This window comes from Bufo bufo, chromosome 1 (genome assembly GCF_905171765.1).
Source record: "Bufo bufo chromosome 1, aBufBuf1.1, whole genome shotgun sequence".
In the NCBI taxonomy this organism is placed as follows: Eukaryota; Metazoa; Chordata; class Amphibia; order Anura; family Bufonidae; genus Bufo; species Bufo bufo.
The window spans coordinates 203249348-203271579 of NC_053389.1; positions in this window are offsets into that span (position 1 = coordinate 203249348).

The window sequence follows — 22232 nt, forward strand, 5'->3', positions numbered from 1 at the left end:
GAGTAACTACAACTGCTCGTCTCGTTGACTTATAGTTACACTGCACCGCCGCTGCAAATTAAAGCTCCGCAGCCTCTTCAAGCAGCTGATCAGCGGGGGTGCCGGGAATCAGACACCTGCCAATCTGATATCGATGACTGAGGGCTTCCTGCAAACCAACCGAATGGCAAATGGGAGGAAAAGAAAGAGGTTGTATTCAGGCACATGTCTTGCAAGGTGGACACAGCAATGGCACAGGAGAAACAAGAAGATGTCAGTTGAAAGCAAAATCCTGCCTCCAACACCGAATTACAATGGTAGCAGGGGCAGCAGAATGCCAGCTGTAAGAAATGAAATGCAAACTTATTTTTTTTTTTTTTTTACTTCTAATAGCTATGGGGCACTGAGAAATAAAATTGCAGTGGGCATTAGAGTGTTGTATTAATTTTATCTCTTGAAATCAACTCTTGAAACTCAGAATTAATGCCAGGAGGCACTTTGAAAGGGATATGTCATAGCAGTTGCAGTGCTAAGTATTACATCACTATCTATAGACAGATTCCAACTTTGGTTTTTGAAGTTGAAAAATGTTAGTTTAACTTTGGATCAGTAAATAAAGTGTTGTGAAACACAAGTGACTAGAAGGTAATATTCAGTCTTTGCCCTTTCTAGTTGAATCTAATTTTTGCATTGAGCTAAGTAATTCATGCAGCAGAGAACAGAAGTTAAACAAGGTAAACTCTCCTAGACAGGTCAGCTTTAGTGAAGAGCAGCATAGGCAATATTCAAATTCGCGATATTTTGTAAATTTTTGGCCGAATATTCGCCATAAATTCACAAATTGTTTACTTGATTGCAAAAATCGGCAATGTAATATATTTGCAATAAATTTGTGATATATTCGCAATTAGAATATTCAATACTATTCGCAAATACGAATATATAGCACTATATTCTAAATATTCGCGAATTCTCAAAGTGGCGATATTCGCGATTAAAATTTGCTATTCGAATATTCACGCTCAACATAGTCAGCTTCATGAACATCATGTGTAGTTCAACGCTACAATGTATTACTAGACTCTTACTTTATTACATCTGTGGATTGTTATGCACTGCACTTTTTTTTGTCTTTAGTAAATTTTGTATTCAGATTTTTTTGAGGTTTATAGTATGACATCTTTTTTTTTTTTTATAAATATTTTATTTTCTTCAATAATAGTTACAAAAAAAACGTGTGGAAAGAACAAAAATAAGCCAAAAACACAGAAAAACAAACAAAGCTTATACACATATGACAGAGATAATGATATAATTTCAACATTGTCATAGACAATAACATTCAATCCAACACTGTAAACTCAAGCCTAATACCTTTAAGCCCCACTATTCCCCCTCTTTCCCTTAGCTGCTGTCGCTGATAGCCCGGACCCCGTAACCCCCCCCCCCCCCCCCCTGTACCCGTCCATATACTCCACCCTTCAAGCTGAGCTAGTCAATTCACCCTCATAAAGCTTTATTTGGGACATGATCCGTCTCCACTCCTCAAGTACAGGGGAAGTGGGCGAACCCCATCTCTTGACTATCAGAACCTTTGCTATCAAACAGCCCTTCAGCCAAGCTAATTGATGTACGGAAGGGTTAGGACTGTCAGGTATATAAAAACCCAAAATTACAGAAATCATATCTGGTACACAGGATTGGGGAAAATCCCACTGCAATGCTATAAATACCTGCTCCCAAAAGCGCTTTATCACACTGCATTCCCATAAAAGATGGATATATCCAACATTGGGTCTGCCGCACTTTAGACAGAAAAAATTACGTCCTCGGTTATTAGCAAACTTAGCCTGCATTTCCGGTGTATAGTATAACCTATGTAAAATCTTAAACTAAATCAATTTATAGCTGGCTGCCGATACTACCTTTTTTATATTTTTAAAAATCTGTGGCCAGGGAAGGGGGGAAATTTTTAATTCCTGCTCCCATTTAAGTATACTTTTTTGAGGAAACACCGTGGACAGTGAAACTCGCATTTTCGCGTAAATCTGTGCTATTTTAATCTTTTTCCCTGCATGAGAAAAAAAATAATAAAAAAATGAATGTTGTTCAGTAATCATATATGTTTTATTAAGTGTAACGTCATAGGCATGTTTTAAACGTGCATACATAAATCGATCTAAGAAAGTGTTTGTGAAGTTAAAGTCCCCTAAATCTTTAAAACGATCTGCAACAAACAAATGGGCCACTCTAGTAATACCCCTACAACTCCAATAAGTGTAATCAGTTATTTTCAAAAATTCCCCTAAATTCCCATTCTCCCACAACGGGGTAAAATGAAAAACATGTGTCACCTGCAAAGTCGTTTTCAATGTGTCCCAGACCCTCTCTAGTGTTCTCGCGATTGAACATCTAGTGTCCAAAGTGCCAAAATGTGCAGTTTCTAAGTGCATAAAAATATTATCGAATGACCTGCCTATGTATTGTACCTTTTGTTAGTCTTTAGTAAATTTCCTATTCTGATTTTTTTGAGGTTTATAGTATGACATCTAATAGATGCTCTAACTGTACCAGCTAATGTAGATAGTAAAGTGCCAGTTTTACTAGTGACAGATAATTCATTATAAAAAATCTATAAAAGAATATTATAAAAAAAATTATAAAAAAAGAAGAACTTCCTGCACATTTTGCCAGCTCGGTTCACTGCTAGCATTCCTTTATACTAAAGGGAACACAGAATTCTGGCAAGTGGCCAATGTGTAAGATATCTAGAAAGCAGAAATATAATTAAGCTGAAGACCCAATTTTACAATTTTTACCGAGCTCAGAGAGTTAACTGGGAAACCTTAAGGTACAGTATAAAGAGATGCTGATAATACTTCTGTGTATAACCAATAAAGATTACTGCATACTAGGCAGAGCGACAGGGAGTGCCTGCAAATGGAAGTACAGAGGCCTTGAACTCTTTCCTTAATAGTAAAGGTTAAAGGTTTCCCATATAGGAAGCCTCCTTCATTCATTAACCAGCTGAGGCTGTGAACAGACTTCCACTTTCTATTTTAACTGTCTGAAGCCAACATTTCTATCCTCTACTTTTCTTTCCGCTATCAGGTAAGCAAAACTATAGTAAATATGGATGAATGTATTCTATCTTGTAAAGTGTTCTAGGTTCTAGAATGAAATGACAATTAAAAGAGATTAAGAGAGTGTAAAGGACCTATTTACATAGATAATATAGGGCAATGATCAGGAAAGAACAGTTCTTGTTCGCTTGTTCTATTAGATTTACATGCAGCGTCCTCTTTGTACTACCTAATATAGATAGTAAAGTGCCAGTTTTACTAGTGACAGCAAATTAATTATAACAAATCTATAGGGGTTGTATAGCAGTAGTTTTTTGATTACTTATCCTCAGGACAGGTCATCAATATCAGATTGGCCGGGGGTCCAAGTCCCGATACACTTGCCAATCAGCTGTTTGAAGAGGCCGCTTCGCTTGTGAGAGCACTGTTGCCATTTCACTGGTTAACTGCACACCGTCTAACTAGTAGTGGAGGAGCAGAGTAACTACAACTGCTCGTCTCGTTGACTTATAGTTACACTGCACCGCCGCTGCAAATTAAAGCTCCGCAGCCTCTTCAAGCAGCTGATCAGCGGGGGTGCCGGGAATCAGACACCTGCCAATCTGATATTGATGACTGAGTGCTTCCTCCAAACCAACCGAATGGCAAATGGGAGGAAAAGAAAGAGGTTGTATTCAGGCACATGTCTTGCAAGGTGGACACAGCAATAGCACAGGAGAAACAAGAAGATGTCAGTTGAAAGCAAAATCCTGCCTCCAACACAGAATTACAATGGTAGCAGGGGCAGCAGAATGCCAGCTGTCAGAAATGAAATGCAAACTTATTATTTTTTTTTTTTTACTTGTAATAGCTATGGGGCACTGAGAAATAAAATTGCAGTGGGCATTAGAGTGTTGTATTAATTTTATCTCTTGAAATCAACTCTTGAAACTCTGAATTAATGCCAGGAGGCACTTTGAAAGGGATATGTCATAGCAGTTGCAGTGCTAAGTATTAAATCACTATCTACAAGTGCCAGTTTTACTAGTGACAGATAATTCATTTAATTTTAAAAAATCTAAAGGGGTTGTATAGCACTAGTATTTTGATGACCTATTCCCAGGACAGGTCATCAATATCAGATTGGCTGGGTCGCTTGTGCGAGCACTGTGGCCACTTCACTGGTTAACTGCACACCACCTAGCTAGTAGTCGAGGTGGAGGGTAACTACAACTGCTCATCTCGTTGACTTGTAGTTACACTGCACCGCCGCTTTAAGTTACAGTTCTGCAGCCTCTTTAAGCAGCTGATCAGTATGGGTGTCGGGAATCAGACACCTGCCAATCTGATATCGCTGACTTATCCTATGGATAAGTGATCAAGATACTAGTGCTACACATCTCCTTTAACACTAAAAACAATTGACAGTAGTGTCACCCAGAAGCTGATAAAGCGGCTGGAACCCCAAACTAGGAGACATCATTTATATTTGAAGAAGAGTTCCCATCCTTTTGAGATTACAAAATGAGTACACTTTAAGGCCCACATACACGCTAGTTTTTTTTGTTGGCTCTAACTGAAAGTAATCCCTCCTGGTGCTAGACCTCATTCTAAGTGAACCTGTGTATTTTTGGGAAATATATGTGTTCTCTTTCCCATTATGGAGAGCGCCTAGTATGCACAAGGAGAATTGTATGCTAGCCAATGCTTCTCTTGAGGCCTAGGAAAAATATTCTCAAGTTTGCATTTTTTTATTCTGCTGGCATCAATCTTAGCTTTCTTTTCCTTTTGGAAGAAAAGCTAATTTATATCTTTCCCATAAACTTGTTACAAACATATGCAAATTAACTTTTCCTCCAAAAAGAAAAGAAAGCTAAGCCTCTCTGATGCAAGCAAAAGTAAGACATGCTAATATTAGAATTGAGCGAACCCAAACTGTAAAGTTCGGGTTCGTACCGAACTTTAGGTTTTTCAGCACCCGAACCCGAACATTTACGTAAAATTTCGGGTTCGGGTTCGGTGTTCGGCGCTTTCTTGGCGCTTTTTGAAAGGCTGCACAGCAGCCAATCAACAAGCGTCATACTACTTTCCCCAAAAGGCCATCACAGCAATGCCTACTATTGGCATGGTTGTGATTGGCCAACTGCAGCATGTAACCCAGCCTCTATTTAAGCTGGAGTCACGTATCGCCGCCCGTCACTCTGCTCAGATTAGTGTAGGGATAGGCTGCAGCTGCTGTGAGGGAGAGATCAGGGAGAAATCTTATGAAGAACTGCTTCTTTACTCAGCGATCTACAGCAAATGTGTTTTGTGGGTGCAGTGCACAATTGTTTTAAGCCTGCCCTGAGCCAACTACTACTGAAAACTAACTTTTTTTCCTTCAGTTAGTCAATATAAATACATAATCGGCAGCCATTTTATGTAACAATAGTGCACCAGCACAGGATATCTGCATGTCTGCAAGTCCAGAAATACTGCTTTGAGACACTGGGGTTAAAAAAAACCTTTTTTTCATATAGTGCACATCTAGGATTAGACCTGCATAAGTGACTGTCACACTTAGGCTAGAAATTCAGCTTTTTGCTTACTGGGGCATACTGGGGTGAAAAAAAACCATCTGTTTCATATAGTGCACATCTAGGATTAGACGTGCATAAGTGAGTGTCACATTTAGGCCAGAAATACAGCTTTTTGCTTACTGGGGTAAAAAAAAAACATCTGTTTCATATAGTGAACATCTAGGATTAGACGTGCATAAGTGAGTGTCACATTTAGGCCAGAAATACAGCTTTTTGCTTAATGGGGTAAAAAAAAACAACATCTGTTTCATATAGTGCACATCTAGGATTAGACGTGCATAAGTGAGTGTCACATTTAGGCCAGAAATACAGCTTTTTGCTTACTGGGGTGAAAAAAACCCATCTGTTTCATATAGTGCACATCTAGGATTAGACGTGCATAAGTGAGTGTCACATTTAGGCCAGAAATGCAGCTTTTTGCTTACTGGGGTGAAAAAAACCCATCTGTTTCATATAGTGCACATCTAGGATTAGACGTGCATAAGGGACTGTTCATTTTAGGCCACAAATACGGCTTTTGCTTACTGGGGTTAAAAAACCCTCTGATTTACTGCACATCTAGGATTAGACTTGCATAAGTGAGTGTCACATTTAGGCCAGAAATACAGCTTTTTGCTTACTGGGGTAAAAAAAAAAAACATCTGTTTCATATAGTGCACATCTAGGATTAGACTTGCATAAGTGAGTGTCACATTTAGGCCAGAAATACAGCTTTTTGCTTACTGGGGTAAAAAAAAACAACCATCTGTTTCATATAGTGCACATCTAGGATTAGACGTGCATAAGTGAGTGTCACATTTAGGCCAGAAATACAGCTTTTTGCTTACTGGGGTAAAAAAAAAACATCTGTTTCATATAGTGCACATCTAGGATTAGACGTGCATAAGTGAGTGTCACATTTAGGCCAGAAATGCAGCTTTTTGCTTACTGGGGTGAAAAAAAACCATCTGTTTCATATAGTGCACATCTAGGATTAGACGTGCATAAGGGACTGTTCATTTTAGGCCACAAATACGGCTTTTGCTTACTGGGGTTAAAAAACCCTCTGATTTACTGCACATCTAGGATTAGACTTGCATAAGTGAGTGTCACATTTAGGCCAGAAATACAGCTTTTTGCTTACTGGGGTAAAAAAAAAAAACATCTGTTTCATATAGTGCACATCTAGGATTAGACTTGCATAAGTGAGTGTCACATTTAGGCCAGAAATACAGCTTTTTGCTTACTGGGGTAAAAAAAAAAAACATCTGTTTCATATAGTGCACATCTAGGATTAGACGTGCATAAGTGAGTGTCACATTTAGGCCAGAAATACAGCTTTTTGCTTACTGGGGTAAAAAAAAAACATCTGTTTCATATAGTGCACATCTAGGATTAGACGTGCATAAGTTAGTGTCACATTTAGGCCAGAAAAACAGCTTTTTGCTTACTGGGGTGAAAAAAACCCCATCTGTTTCATATAGTGCACATCTAGGATTTGACGTGCATAAGTGAGTGTCACATTTAGGCCAGAAATACAGCTCTTTGCTTCCTGGGGTAAAAAAACCCCATCTGTTTCATATAGTGCACATCTAGGATTAGACGTGCATAAGTGAGTGTCACATTTAGGCCAGAAATACAGCTTTTTGCTTACTGGGGTGAAAAAAAAACATCGGTTTCATATAGTGCACATCTAGGATTAGACGTGCATAAGTGAGTGTCACATTTAGGCCAGAAATACAGCTTTTTGCTTACTGGGGTGAAAAAAAAAACATCTGTTTCATATAGTGCACATCTAGGATTAGACGTGCATAAGGGACTGTTCATTTTAGGCCACAAATACGGCTTTTGCTTACTGGGGTTAAAAAACCCTCTGATTTACTGCACATCTGGGATTAGAGGTGCATAAGTTACTGTGAAATTTAGGCCACAAATACCGCTGTCATATAGAGTTTAAAAAATAAAAATTGAGTGCAATACCCTACATCATGGTTAATATTGGCGGTTAATTATTTTTAACAGACTTAACCACTTTTTACTTTGCTTGGTGAACGCTATCTATGAGGCAAACATCTAATAAGGGACGCGGTCATGGTCGTGGTGGTGGTGTTGGTGAAGCCTCTGGTGCAGGGAGAGGACGTGGCCGTTCTGCCACAGCTACACGTCCTACTGAACCTACTACCTCAGGTCCCAGTAACCGCCAGAATCGACAGCAATATTTGATCGGGCCTAATGCCATTCTAAGGATGGCAAGGCCTGAGCAAGAACAGGTGCAGTGTGCAGACCGAAAAGGAGGTCAGGGAGGAAGACTGGGTAGAAGACGATGCAGGGGACAATGAGGTCCTAGACCCCACATGGAATGAAGGTCGTGCCACTGACTTTCAGAGTTTGGAGGAAGAGGCAGTGGTGAGACCGAGCCAACAGCGTAGCAAAAGAGGGAGCATGGTGCAAAAGCAGAGCAGCCGTCGCCAAAACAGTTCGCCTGCTACTGGCCACCGTCAACAGGGACCGAGCACACCAAAGGCAGCTTCAAGGAGTTCCCTGGCATGGCACTTCTTCACACAATGTGCTGACGACAAGACCCGAGTGGTTTGCACGCTGTGCCATCAGAGCCTGAAGCGAGGCATTAACGTTCTGAACCTTAGCACAACCTGCATGACCAGGCATCTACATGCGATACACCGGCTGCAGTGGAGTAAGCACCTTCAAAACCAAGAAAGGGCTCAGGCCCCTCCTGCTCCCTCTTCTGCTGCTGCCTCTGCCTCTTCCGCCGTCTCTGGAGGAACGTTGGCGCCTGCCGCCCAGCAAACAGAGGATGTGCCACCAACAACACCACCTCCGTCACCAAGCATCTCCACCATGTCACACGGAAGCGTTCAGCTCTCCATCTTACAAACCTTTGAGAGAAAGCGTAAATTCCCACCTGGCCACCCTCGATCCCTGGCCCTGAATGCCAACATTTCTAAACTACTGGCCTTTGAAATGCTGTCATTCAGGTTGGTGGAGACGGACAGCTTCAAACAGCTCATGTCGCTTGCTGTCCCACAGTACGTCGTTCCCAGCCGCCACTACTTCTCCAGGAGAGCCGTGGACCAGTAAGCACGGCCAGGGACGCTATATCTCCCTAACTGCACATTGGGTAAATGCAGTGGCGGCTGGGCCCCAGGCAGAGAGCTCTTTGGCGCACGTCCTTCCGCCGCCAAGGATCGCAGGGCATCATTCTTTGCCTCCTGTTGCCTCCTCTTCCTACTCGGCTTCCTCCTCCTCTTCTACCACCTCCTCATCCGGTCAGCGACAGACCTTCACCACCAACTTCAGCACAGCCAGGGGTAAACGTCAGCAGGCCATTCTTAAACTGTGTTTGGGGGACAGGCCCCACACCGCGCAGGAGTTGTGGCGGGGTATAGAACAACAGACCGACGAGTAGTTGCTGCCAGTGAGCCTCAAGCCCGGCCTGGTGGTGTGCGATAATGGGCGAAATCTCGTTGCAGCTCTGGGACTAGCCGGTTTGACGCACATCCCTTGCCTGGCGCATGTGCTTAATTTTGGATGGTGCAGAAATTCATTCACAACTGCCCCGACATGTCAGAGCTGCTGCATAAAGTGCGGGCGTTCTCATCCTGCCGCCACTCGGCTGTCTGCTCTAGGCTGTCTGCTCTACAGCTTAACTTCGGCCTTCCCGCTCACCGCCTCATATGCGACGTGCCCACCAGGTGGAACTCCACCTTGCACATGCTGGAGAGACTGTGCAAGCAGCTGCAGCACGCACGGGTGAGTCGCACTGCGGAACAGCACCACTTCACCACCAATGACTGGGCCTCCATGCGAGACCTTTGTGCCCTGTTGCGCTGTTTCGAGTACTCCACCAACATGGCCAGTGGCGATGACGCCGTTATCAGCTTTACAATACCACTTATATGTCTCATTGAGAAAACACTTAGGGCGATGATGGAAGAGGATGTGACCCAGGACAAGGAGGAGGAGGAGGAAGAGGGGTCATCTCTAACACTTTCAGGCCAGTCTTTTCGAAGTGGCTCAGAGGGAGGTTTTTTGCAACAGCAGAGGCCAGGTACAAATTTGGCCAGCCAGGGCCCACTACTGGAGGACGAGGAGGATGAGGAGGAGGAGGATGGGGATGAAGCATGTTCACAGCGGGGTGGCACCCAACGCAGCTCGGGCCCATCACTGGTGCGTGGCTGGTGGGATATGGAGGATGCAGACAATACGCCTCCCACAGAGGACAGCTTTTCCTTACCTCTGGGCAGCCTGGCACACATGAGCGACTACATGCTGCAGTGCCTGCGCAACGACAGCAGAGTTGCCCACATTTTAACGTGTGCTGACTACTGGGTGTCCACCCTGCTGCATCCCCGTTACAAAGACAATGTGCCATCCTTAATTCCCTCACTGTAGCGTGATCGGAAGATGTGCGACTACAGGCGCACGCTGGTAGACGCGCTCTTGAGAGCATTCCCGACTGACGCCGGGGGACAAGTGGAAGCACAAGGCGAAGACAGGGGAGGAGGAAGAGGTCGCCAACACAGCTGTGTCAGCGCCAGCACCTCAGAAGGCAGGGTTAGCATGGCCGACATGTGGAAAAGCTTTGTCACCTCGCCGCAACAACCGGCCCCAACTGCTGATATGGAGCGTGTTAGCAGGAGGCAGCATTTGAACAACATGGTGGAACAGTACCTGTGCACACGCCTAAACGTACTGACTGATGGTTCTGCCCCATTCAACTTCTGGGTCTCCAAATTGTCCACATGGTCAGAGATTGCCCTGTATGCCTTGGAGGTGCTGGCATGTCCTGCAGCCAGTGTACTCTCTGAACGTGTATTTAGCAAGGCAGGAGGCGTCATTACAGACAGACGCAGCTGCCTGTCCACAGCCAACGTGGACAAGCTCACGTTCATTAAAATCAACCAGGCCTGGATCCCACAAGACTTGTCTGTACCTTGTCTGTGCAGAATATACAGTTCTTACAGCCTCAACCATCCATCCTTGTACTCAAGAGCACTTATTCCTCTTTTTTTTATATGTCCCAATATTTTGGGGAATACTTACTATGTAAAAATGCAAAATAACACACATCTGTGTTGGCTACCTATTCCTCCTTCGCCGCCTCTTCCACCTAGACCGCCACGTGAGCCTACACGGCCACATCCACCTATTCACCGCCTCCTCAACCTCTTCCTCCTACATCATTCCTAATTTTTATTTTTTTAAGGTCTTTTATGTTTTTTTAATTCATTTCCCTATCCACATTTGTTTGCAGAGCATTTGCCATGCTCTTAAGGACATTTTGCTGCCCTCTAGCTCTTTTCAGGGCAATTTTAGAGCCATTTTAGTGGCCAAAAGTTCGGGTCCCCATTGACTTCAATGGGGTTCGGGTTCGGGGTCAAGTTCGGGTCAAGTTCGGGTCCCGAACCCGAACTTTTTTTTCAAGTTTTGCCGAACCTGCCGAACCCAAACATCCAGGTGTCCGCTCAACTCTAGCTAATATGCATATATCAAAAAGATATATCAAAAGATTTGGGGCCCAAGCATCAATGCATATGGCCGACCCGCGTCCCACCTCCCCGGACACTATAGCACTAAAGACATTTTACTGTACTTGCTATGCAGCTATACAGCAGCACATATCTCTCACGTAGCCACTGCCTCCCAGGTGACGTCTCCTCTGATCTAGATCTTTTCTGTCATCATCTTCCCCATTCAGTCCGGACAACTTCTTTCAGCCGTGCCTCGACTCTGCAGAGTTTGACACACAGACATTTTAGCTTCCTCTCTTTTCTAACATCATCTCCCAACCTCGAGTCCCAAAAGTGTTATCCTGCTGCTAGCAGAAAAATTTGTGCCATACAGATAGTCCCTCATATTAATAATGCTCCTCAAAGTCCCACCAATAGTAATTTCCTTCTAGAATGCTCTCATTAGTAATACTGCCCCCTACAGTGCCCCCAGCAGTGATAATGCTCCTCAAGAGTGCCGCTATTAGTAGAAAAGCTCTCCAGTATTAATAATGCCCTCACAGAGCCCCCAGTATAAAAAGACCCCCTATTGTTTCCCCAGTGGTAATAAAGCTCTCTACAGACCCCTCAGTATAAAATAAGCCCCCATAGTGCTTTTAGGGTACTTTAACACTTGCGGCAGGACGGATCCGACAGGCTGTTCACCCTGTCGGATCCGTCCTTCCGCTATTTCGCCGTGCTGCCGGACCGGCGCTCTGTCCCCATTGACTATAATGGGGACGGGGTGGAGCTCCGGCGCAGTACGGCAGTTCGCGGTGAGAGGCCGCTGGACTAAAAAGTCGGACATGCAGGACTTTTAGTCTGGCGGCCTTTCGCCGTGCACTGCCGTGCTGCGCCGGAGCTCTGCCCCCGTCCCCATTATAGTCAATGGGGATGGAGCGGCGGTCCGGCGGCACAGCGAAATAGCGGAAGGACGGATCCGACAGGGTGAACAGCCTGTCGGATCCGTCCTGCCGCAAGTGTGAAAGTAGCCTTAGTAGAAATTAAACAGATCCATAAGTCCCTCCTATAGAACCCCCAGTAGTAATAAAAATGCCTATAATGTCCCCTGTATTTAAAAAGCCCCTACAGTGTCCCCAGTATTTATATTGCCCCCACTGTTATAGTGCTCACCCCAAAGTGCCCTCAGTATGTATAATGCCCCCTGCAGTGCCCCCTCTAGTTATATTCCTCCCTTTAGTGCCCTAAGAAATTATAATTCCTCAGCCCCTCCACCATACAGTCCCATGTAAATAACATAATTTCCCTCCCTCTGCCATAGATTCCCATGTACATAACATCACACCATCTCTCCTTTGCCCTCCAAAATACAGTCCCATGTAAATAACATCACCTCCTCCCCAGCCGCCTTTAACATACAGTCCCATGTAAATAACATTACCCCTCCTCAGCCACCTCCAACATGCAATCCCATGTAAATAACATCACCCCCTCAAAGTTAAGTACCTTGAAAATAACATCACTCCCTCCCCCAGCCGCCTTCAACATATAGTCCCATGTAAATAACATCACCCCTCCCCAGTCGCCTTCACATACAGTCCTATGTGAATAAAATAACGCCACCTCCAACATGCAATCCCATGTAAATAACAACACCCCCTCAACATTCAGTCCCATGTTAATAACAACACTCCCTCACACATCCGCCATCAACATACAGTCCCATGTAAATAACATTGTCCCCTCCCCAGCCACCTCCAACACACAGTCCCATGTAAATAACATCACCCTGCCCTAGCCACCTCCATCATGCAGTCCCATGTAAATAACATCACCCCCTCAACATTCAGACCCATGTAAATAACATCCCTCCCTTCAGCCCTAACATACAGTCCCAGTTAAATAACCACAACTATCATCATTACTCTGTCTCTCACACTGAGAATCTATCCCTTCACTTACTTTTCCTCATGTAGCAGACCTCACCACAGGTTCTTCCGCAGGACTTCTCCTCTTCACTGCTGAGAGCTGTCCTCTCCTGCACTGGTCAAACAATGGTGACATCATTGCATTTTCATTGCATTTTCAGTCCCTTTCCTCCTTCCTCACCTGGTTCTGTAAGGTCTTAAGGTCTTTCAGGAAAACACGAGGAGTTTTTTTAGAGACCTGAGCTGTGGCCACTAGGGAAGGGGTCTGCCTAGGCAATTTGGCAGCCATTTTTGCTGCCTAATCTTCCCTGGCTTTTCCCTTTGCCACCTCTGAGTTTGTTTTACAGTGGTCTTTCGTTTTTATCACCGCCACTCGAGTTGGCAACATGAGGGTTTCCATCAGTGATCTCATGCCTCCTCATTTTTGATGGGTTTACCCGAAGAAGTCAAGAAGTCTATGGATTTCCAAATGGGCCTATAGTCATGGGCTATCCCAAAGGATTCCAAACCTGGAATCAGTGTATATGTTGGCTGTTATTCCCTCTGCAAGCCATCTCTAGAGCCTTTAGCTCTGCTTCTTGGGCAGACATGTGTGGTGGTAAAGGCTCTGCTTTTATAGTCTTATGGGGAGTCACCACTGCCCAACCTGTGTAGTACCTGCCATCCTTGCCATACCTCGATACCTCCACAAAGAGCACATGATCTGGATTATCTACTGGAGGATCTATCACATGGTCAAACCCTGCTGTCTCTTGTGACATAATCTGCAAACAGTCATGAGCCTCTTCATTCGGATCTGGAAGAAAAGTTTTTAAGTGCCAATGCCTTAGCTATTCCCTCCCTCCTTGCTCCAGAGGCAACAGGGTGGCTGGGTTTAAAGTACTGCACCTTTGGACGGTAACATTTTTGTAACATCCCGGAGTATGTCACTAAAACTCTGTCACCCAGCTTCATGATGTTAAGATGTGAATGTGTTAATATCCTATGTAATCTGACATTGTATTTATCTGTATTGAATATATTTGCTGTAATTCCAAATGTACACCAGCAGGTGGCAGCAAAATGCAGATAGTCTGTAGGACAGTTTAGTACACCTAGACTGGAATAGACCATTCCAGGCTAGCTTCCCCCTATCTAAAGAGGAGTGGAATGTTCCCACACACTACTTCAGAGGGAGGATAGAAAGTTCTAGGCAGTGTACCAGCCACCCCCTGTTGGGGTAGGCTGTGTGAATAGGAGCTCCCAGAAACAGGGATCCCAACCAAGGATTCAGGCCTTTGCTAGGCCCAAAGCAACCTTCCCAGCCTGAGTTCCTTACCTCAGCTGGATGAACAAAGAAAGCAGCAACTTCAGAACTACTAGATCTCCAGGACGAAGCCACCATTCCCTGTGAGCAGTCCTGTAAGTACAGATTCCAAATACAAGGAGAAGATTAGGGATGAGCGAACCCGAACTGTATAGTTCGGGTTCGTACCGAATTTTGGGGTGTCCGTGACACGGACCCGAACATTTTCGTAAAAGTTTGGGTTCGGGTTCGGTGTTCGGCGCTTTCTTGGCGCTTTTTGAAAGGCTTCAAAGCAGCCAATCAACAAGCGTCATACTACTTGCCCCAAGAGGCCATCACAGCCTTGCCTACTATTGGCATGGCTGTGATTGGCCAGTGCAGCATGTGACCCAGCCTCTATATAAGCTTGGGTCACGTAGCGCTGCACGTCACTCTGCTGATTCAAGCATAGGGGGAGGTTGCAGCTGCGATGTTAGGGCGAGATTAGGCAGATTAACTCCTCCAAAAGACTTCATTCTGTGATCGATCTGCAGCTGTGGATCATTGAAGTGCTAATATCGACTTGCTCTTTTTTTTGAGGCTGCCCAGAGCGTTTTTAGATCACTTTTTTCTGGGGTGATCGGCGGCCATTTTGTGACTTGTGGTGCGCCAGCACAAGCTATCACCAAGTGTATTTAACCATCAATAGTGTGGTTATTTTGTGCTATATCCTACATCAGCTGCAGGCTGAGCCTGTGTCACCGAAGTGCATTTAACCATCAACAGTCTGGTTATTTTTTGGCCATATACTACATCAGCTGCAGGCTGAGCCTGTATCACCGAAGTGCATTTAACCATCAACAGTCTGGTTATTTTTTGGCCATATACTACATCTGGTGCAGGCTGAGCCTGTGTCACCCAAGTGCATTTAACCATCAATAGTGTGGTTATTTTTTGGCCATATACTACATCAGGGGCAAGTTGAGCCTGTCACCCAGCGCCTAAAAAATAGACCTGACATTTCTATTCAACCAAATTTGTACTGTTTTAGCTGGTCAAGTTATTTGTAGTGACCGTAAAAGCACAGTTTTTGTTCTGGGTTGAAAAACTATTCCCAAATTTGCCATTCTCAAAATAACTAGTTTCTGCTATATGAGGCCTACTTGAAATCTATCCCAAAAAGGATATCTTACATTGAAGGTGCTGATAGTGTCATTCAGAAAAACCTAAGACACACGCTACCGTGCAGATAGAAGTCTAATTCTGTGATTAAACCTATACCTGTCACACAGCGCAAAAAAAAAACAGGCCTCACATTTCTATTCAACCAAATCTGTACTGTTTTAGCTGGTCAAGTTATTTGTAGTGACCGTAAAAGCACAGTTTTTGTTCTGGGTTGAAAAACTATTCCCAAATTTGCCATTCTCAAAATAACTAGTTTCTGCTATATGAGGCCTACTTGAAATCTATCCCAAAAAGGATATCTTACATTGAAGGTGCTGATAGTGTCATTCAGAAAAACCTAAGACACACGCTACCGTGCAGATAGAAGTCTAATTCTGTGATTAAACCTATACCTGTCACACAGCGCAAAAAAAAAACAGGCCTGACATTTCTATTCAACCAAATCTGTACTGTTTTAGCTGGTCAAGTTATTTGTAGTGACCGTAAAAGCACACTTTTTTTTCTGGGTTGAAAAACTATTCCCAAATTTGCCATTCTCAAAATAACTAGTTTCTGCTATATGAGGCCTACTTGAAATCTATCCCAAAAAGGATATCTTACATTGAAGGTGCTGATAGTGTCATTCAGAAAAACCTAAGACACACGCTACCGTGCAGATAGAAGTCTAATTCTGTGATTAAACCTATACCTGTCACACAGCGCAAAAAAAAACAGGCCTCACATTTCTATTCAACCAAATCTGTACTGTTTTAGCTGGTCAAGTTATTTGTAGTGACCGTAAAAGCAAATTTTTTGTTCTGGGTTGAAAAACTATTCCCAAATTTGCCATTCTCAAAATAACTAGTTTCTGCTATATGAGGCCTACTTGAAATCTATCCCAAAAAGGATATCTTACATTGAAGGTGCTGATAGTGTCATTCAGAAAAACCTAAGACACACGCTACCGTGCAGATAGAAGTCTAATTCTGTGATTAAACCTATACCTGTCACACAGCGCAAAAAAAAAACAGGCCTCACATTTCTATTCAACCAAATCTGTACTGTTTTAGCTGGTCAAGTTATTTGTAGTGACCGTAAAAGCACAGTTTTTGTTCTGGGTTGAAAAACTATTCCCAAATTTGCCATTCTCAAAATAACTAGTTTCTGCTATATGAGGCCTACTTGAAATCTATCCCAAAAAGGATATCTTACATTGAAGGTGCTGATAGTGTCATTCAGAAAAACCTAAGACACACGCTACCGTGCAGATAGAAGTCTAATTCTGTGATTAAACCTATACCTGTCACACAGCGCAAAAAAAAACATGCCTCACATTTCTATTCAACCAAATCTGTACTGTTTTAGCTTGTCAAGTTATTTGTAGTGACCGTAAAAGCACAGTTTTTGTTCTGGGTTGAAAAACTATTCCCAAATTTGCCATTCTCAAAATAACTAGTTTCTGCTATATGAGGCCTACTTGAAATCTATCCCAAAAAGGATATCTTACATTGAAGGTGCTGATAGTGTCATTCAGAAAAACCTAAGACACACGCTACCGTGCAGATAGAAGTCTAATTCTGTGATTAAACCTATACCTGTCACACAGCGCAAAAAAAAACAGGCCTCACATTTCTATTCAACCAAATCTGTACTGTTTTAGTTGGTCAAGTTATTTGTAGTGACCGTAAAAGCACAGTTTTTGTTCTGGGTTGAAAAACTATTCCCAAATTTGCCATTCTCAAAATAACTAGTTTCTGCTATATGAGGCCTACTTGAAAACTATCCCAAAAAGGATACCTTACATTGAAGGTGCTGATAGTGTCATTCAGAAAAACCTAAGACACACGCTACCGTGCAGATAGAAGTCTAATTCTGTGATTAAACCTATACCTGTCACACAGCGTAAAAAAAAACAGGCCTCACATTTCTATTCAACCAAATCTGTACTGTTTTAGCTGGTCAAGTTATTTGTAGTGACCGTAAAAGCACAGTTTTTGTTTTTGGTTGAAAAATTATTCCCAAATTTGCCATTCTCAAAATAACTAGTTTCTGCTATATGAGGCCTACTTAAAATCTATCCCAAAAAGGATATCTTACATTGAAGGTGCTGATAGTGTCATTCAGAAAAACCTAAGACACACGCTACCGTGCAGATAGAAGTCTAATTCTGTGATTAAACCTATACCTGTCACACAGCGCAAAAAAAAACAGGCCTCACATTTCTATTTAACCAAATCTGTACGGTTTTAGCTGGTCAAGTTATTTGTAGTGACCGTAAAAGCACAAATTTTGTTCTGGGTTGAAAAACTATTCCCAAATTTGCCATTCTCAAAATAACTAGTTTCTGCTATATGAGGCCTACTTGAAATCTATCCCAAAAAGGATATCTACATTGAAGGTGCTGATAGTGTCATTCAGAAAAACCTAAGACACACGCTACCGTGCAGATAGAAGTCTAATTCTGTGATTAAACCTATACCTGTCACACAGCGCAAAAAAAAAGAGGTCTCACATTTCTATTCAACCAAATCTGTACTGTTTTAGCTGGTCAAGTTATTTGTAGTGACCGTAAAAGCACAGTTTTTGTTCTGGGTTGAAAAACTATTCCCAAATTTGCCATTCTCAAAATAACTAGTTTCTGCTATATGAGGCCTACTTGAAATCTATCCCAAAAAGGATATCTTACATTGAAGGTGCTGATAGTGTCATTCAGAAAAACCTAAGACACACGCTACCGTGCAGATAGAAGTCTAATTCTGTGATTAAACCTATACCTGTCACACAGCGCAAAAAAAAACATGCCTCACATTTCTATTCAACCAAATCTGTACTGTTTTAGCTTGTCAAGTTATTTGTAGTGACCGTAAAAGCACAGTTTTTGTTCTGGGTTGAAAAACTATTCCCAAATTTGCCATTCTCAAAATAACTAGTTTCTGCTATATGAGGCCTACTTGAAATCTATCCCAAAAAGGATATCTTACATTGAAGGTGCTGATAGTGTCATTCAGAAAAACCTAAGACACACGCTACCGTGCAGATAGAAGTCTAATTCTGTGATTAAACCTATACCTGTCACACAGTGCAAAAAAAAACAGGCCTCACATTTCTATTCAACCAAATCTGTACTGTTTTAGTTGGTCAAGTTATTTGTAGTGACCGTAAAAGCACAGTTTTTGTTCTGGGTTGAAAAACTATTCCCAAATTTGCCATTCTCAAAATAACTAGTTTCTGCTATATGAGGCCTACTTGAAAACTATCCCAAAAAGGATACCTTACATTGAAGGTGCTGATAGTGTCATTCAGAAAAACCTAAGACACACGCTACCGTGCAGATAGAAGTCTAATTCTGTGATTAAACCTATACCTGTCACACAGCGTAAAAAAAAACAGGCCTCACATTTCTATTCAACCAAATCTGTACTGTTTTAGCTGGTCAAGTTATTTGTAGTGACCGTAAAAGCACAGTTTTTGTTTTTGGTTGAAAAATTATTCCCAAATTTGCCATTCTCAAAATAACTAGTTTCTGCTATATGAGGCCTACTTAAAATCTATCCCAAAAAGGATATCTTACATTGAAGGTGCTGATAGTGTCATTCAGAAAAACCTAAGACACACGCTACCGTGCAGATAGAAGTCTAATTCTGTGATTAAACCTATACCTGTCACACAGCGCAAAAAAAAACAGGCCTCACATTTCTATTTAACCAAATCTGTACGGTTTTAGCTGGTCAAGTTATTTGTAGTGACCGTAAAAGCACAAATTTTGTTCTGGGTTGAAAAACTATTCCCAAATTTGCCATTCTCAAAATAACTAGTTTCTGCTATATGAGGCCTACTTGAAATCTATCCCAAAAAGGATATCTTACATTGAAGGTGCTGATAGTGTCATTCAGAAAAACCTAAGACACACGCTACCGTGCAGATAGAAGTCTAATTCTGTGATTAAACCTATACCTGTCACACAGCGCAAAAAAAAAGAGGTCTCACATTTCTATTCAACCAAATCTGTACTGTTTTAGCTGGTCAAGTTATTTGTAGTGACCGTAAAAGCACAGTTTTTGTTCTGGGTTGAAAAACTATTCCCAAATTTGCCATTCTCAAAATAACTAGTTTCTGCTATATGAGGCCTACTTGAAATCTATCCCAAAAAGGATATCTTACATTGAAGGTGCTGATAGTGTCATTCAGAAAAACCTAAGACACACGCTACCGTGCAGATAGAAGTCTAATTCTGTGATTAAACCTATACCTGTCACACAGCGCAAAAAAAAACATGCCTCACATTTCTATTCAACCAAATCTGTACTGTTTTAGCTTGTCAAGTTATTTGTAGTGACCGTAAAAGCACAGTTTTTGTTCTGGGTTGAAAAACTATTCCCAAATTTGCCATTCTCAAAATAACTAGTTTCTGCTATATGAGGCCTACTTGAAATCTATCCCAAAAAGGATATCTTACATTGAAGGTGCTGATAGTGTCATTCAGAAAAACCTAAGACACACGCTACCGTGCAGATAGAAGTCTAATTCTGTGATTAAACCTATACCTGTCACACAGCGCAAAAAAAAACAGGCCTCACATTTCTATTCAACCAAATCTGTACTGTTTTAGTTGGTCAAGTTATTTGTAGTGACCGTAAAAGCACAGTTTTTGTTCTGGGTTGAAAAACTATTCCCAAATTTGCCATTCTCAAAATAACTAGTTTCTGCTATATGAGGCCTACTTGAAAACTATCCCAAAAAGGATACCTTACATTGAAGGTGCTGATAGTGTCATTCAGAAAAACCTAAGACACACGCTACCGTGCAGATAGAAGTCTAATTCTGTGATTAAACCTATACCTGTCACACAGCGTAAAAAAAAACAGGCCTCACATTTCTATTCAACCAAATCTGTACTGTTTTAGCTGGTCAAGTTATTTGTAGTGACCGTAAAAGCACAGTTTTTGTTTTTGGTTGAAAAATTATTCCCAAATTTGCCATTCTCAAAATAACTAGTTTCTGCTATATGAGGCCTACTTAAAATCTATCCCAAAAAGGATATCTTACATTGAAGGTGCTGATAGTGTCATTCAGAAAAACCTAAGACACACGCTACCGTGCAGATAGAAGTCTAATTCTGTGATTAAACCTATACCTGTCACACAGCGCAAAAAAAAACAGGCCTCACATTTCTATTTAACCAAATCTGTACGGTTTTAGCTGGTCAAGTTATTTGTAGTGACCGTAAAAGCACAAATTTTGTTCTGGGTTGAAAAACTATTCCCAAATTTGCCATTCTCAAAATAACTAGTTTCTGCTATATGAGGCCTACTTGAAATCTATCCCAAAAAGGATATCTTACATTGAAGGTGCTGATAGTGTCATTCAGAAAAACCTAAGACACACGCTACCGTGCAGATAGAAGTCTAATTCTGTGATTAAACCTATACCTGTCACACAGCGCAAAAAAAAAGAGGTCTCACATTTCTATTCAACCAAATCTGTACTGTTTTAGCTGGTCAAGTTATTTGTAGTGACCGTAAAAGCACAGTTTTTGTTCTGGGTTGAAAAACTATTCCCAAATTTGCCATTCTCAAAATAACTCGTTTCTGCTATATGAGGCCTACTTGAAATCTATCCCAAAAAGGATATCTTACATATCTTACAAATTTGCCATTCTCAAAATTGTGGTGAACGGGAACAATGAGGAAAACATATAATAAGGGAAACGGACGCGGACGTGGACATGGTCGTGGTGGTGTTAGTGGACCCTCTGGTGCTGGGAGAGGTCGTGGCCGTTCTGCCACAGCCACACGTCCTAGTGAACCAACTACCTCAGGTCCCAGTAGCCAGCAGAATTTACAGCGATATTTTGTGGGGCCCAATGCCGTTCTAAGGATGGTAAGGCCTGAGCAGGTACAGGCATTAGTCAATTGGGTGGCCGACAGTGGATCCAGCACGTTCACATTATCTCCCACCCAGTCTTCTGCAGAAAGCGCACAGATGGCGCATGAAAACCAAGCCTATCGGTCTGTCACATCACCCCCATGCATATCAGGGAAACTGTCTGAGCCTCAAGTTATGCAGCAGTCTCTTATGCTGTTTGAAGACTCTGCTGCCAGGGTTTCCCAAGGGCATCCACCTAGCCCTTCCCCAGGGGTGGAAGAGATAGAATGCACTAACGCACAACCACTTATTTTTCCTGATGATGAGGACATGGGAATACCACCTCAGCACGTCTCTAATGATGACGAAACACAGGTGCCAACTGCTGCGTCTTTCTGCAGTGTGCAGACTGAACAGGAGGTCAGGGATCAAGACTGGGTGGAAGACGATGCAGGGGACGATGAGGTCCTAGACCCCACATGGAATGAAGGTCGTGCCACTGACTTTCAGAGTTCGGAGGAAGAGGCAGTGGTGAGACCGAGCCAACAGCGTAGCAAAAGAGGGAGCAGTGGGCAAAATCAGAACACCCGCCGCCAAGAGACTCCGCCTGCTACTGAGGCAGCTTCAAGGAGTTCCCTGGCATGGCACTTCTTCAAACAATGTGCTGACGACAAGACCCGAGTGGTTTGCACGCTGTGCCATCAGAGCCTGAAGCGAGGCATTAACGTTCTGAACCTTAGCACAACCTGCATGACCAGGCACTTGCATGCAAAGCATGAACTGCAGTGGAGTAAACACCTTAAAAACAAGGAAGTCACTCAGGCTCCCCCTGCTACCTCTTCTGCTGCTGCCGCCTCGGCCTCTTCTGCTGCTGCTGCCGCCTCGGCCTCTTCCTCTGGAGGAACGTTGGCACCTGCCGCCCAGCACACATGGGATGTACC